The following is a 1663-nucleotide window of genomic DNA, read 5'->3' as shown; positions in this document are numbered from 1 at the left end:
CGGGGGACAGGGAGGTGGGGGTGGGGGCGGGGGACAGGGAGGTGGGGGTGGGGGCGGGGGACAGGGAGGTGGGGCTGGGGGCGGGGCGGACATCTCTCTTTACTAAGCGGTCATTCCTCCCCTTCCTGAGGGACTAGTCCCTTCTCCCCTTCCAGACATTCCTCCCCTTCCTACTGCCGAGTGGGACAACCTCACACCTCGGTACTCAGGGCTGCCATGTTGCCTCCACCCTCCTCAAGGGAAGCAGCCTCGGGCCCACGGAGAAGGAGCAAATGGGATTCCTATAACCCTAAAGGCAGCAGGACATCAGGACGATGACAGAGCGGTGCTTGGCAGGACACCTCTATTGGACTCCAACCTGGAAGCCCCCACTTCCGCTAAGCAGGAGCACTGGCTGGGGAAGGCGGTCAGAGGACAAGTCTTCAAACCTCGCCTGTGAGGCTCGCTTGCATGTGTGACTTCGGGCAAGGCACAAAACATCTATGGAACTCAGTTTCCTCATCTGTAGAATGGGGGAGTGGTGGAGGAGGAGTGGAAGTAGGTGACCCCTAAGGGCCTAGAGGTAAAGTTCTGAAACTCTTTTTGTGTCCAGGAGCCCCTGGGTAATCAGATCAGTCTGTCGAAATCTTTGGAGCACTTCTCAGACATACTTTAAAATGCATAAAATAACAATATATAAGATTACAGTGGAAAACAAGTATATTGAAATAGTGTTATATGTAGCTACGTATGTATATGTACATATGTGTAGCTATGTATACTGACATATATGTACATGCATGTGTGCTTATGTACATAAAGTTCATTTACCTCAGGTTCAGAAGCTGGTTCTAGGTGTATATTCTTAGACAGCCTGAGAACTGAACCAAGCAGCAGGAAGATCATTCTACAGAGTCCTGGAGAAGAATCCTGGATTTCACGCTGGATGGGTCTGAGATTTCATATACTGGATCCTGTCCATTTTGTAGGTCAGAGAGGTTTAGTGACTTACCTCAGGTCATTGAGATAGAACCAGGGTCTGGATCAAGTCAGAGAATCATATAGCTCTCAGAGACCAGCTGGTCTAACCCCTTCCTTTTATAGATGGAGAAACTGAGGTATGGATAGAATGGAAAGAAAAGAGGGAAGGAAGGAAGGAAGGAAGGTCCCTCAAGCCATTCCTATGTACCAGGCACTGGGCGGAGTCAGAGAGATGAAGTCACTTGACCCAGGTTGTGTGGCCCAGGGCCTGGTCTCTCACCCCAACTCTGCCTCTAACTCTGTTCAATTGGGGGGGGGTAAAATTAATGATTTCTAAACTATCTTCTTCTATGAGTTTCTCAAGGGAAACCCTCGGTCTCTAATGAGCTTAACAGATGGCTGCCAGGTCATGTTTGGTTTGTGGCACTCACGCTTTATATAAAGCCCACGAATGAGGTCAAATGAGCTCAGAGGTGGTAAGATCTCTCTCTCTCTCTCTCTCTGTCTCTCACACACACACACACACACACACACACACACTCATTCACACATATACACACATGCACACACACATGTACACATCCATACACAGAGACATACACATGAACACACATACACACAGATACACACACACATCCTGAAACACCTCTCTGGTTTTTTTTAAGCTCTAAATGCATTTCCCTTCATCTTGGTGCTTTCTGCC

This window comes from Vombatus ursinus, unplaced genomic scaffold, assembly GCF_900497805.2.
Source record: "Vombatus ursinus unplaced genomic scaffold, bare-nosed wombat genome assembly UNPS02006874.1, whole genome shotgun sequence".
Taxonomy (NCBI): domain Eukaryota; kingdom Metazoa; phylum Chordata; class Mammalia; order Diprotodontia; family Vombatidae; genus Vombatus; species Vombatus ursinus.
Note: the sequence above shows the minus strand (reverse complement) of the source record.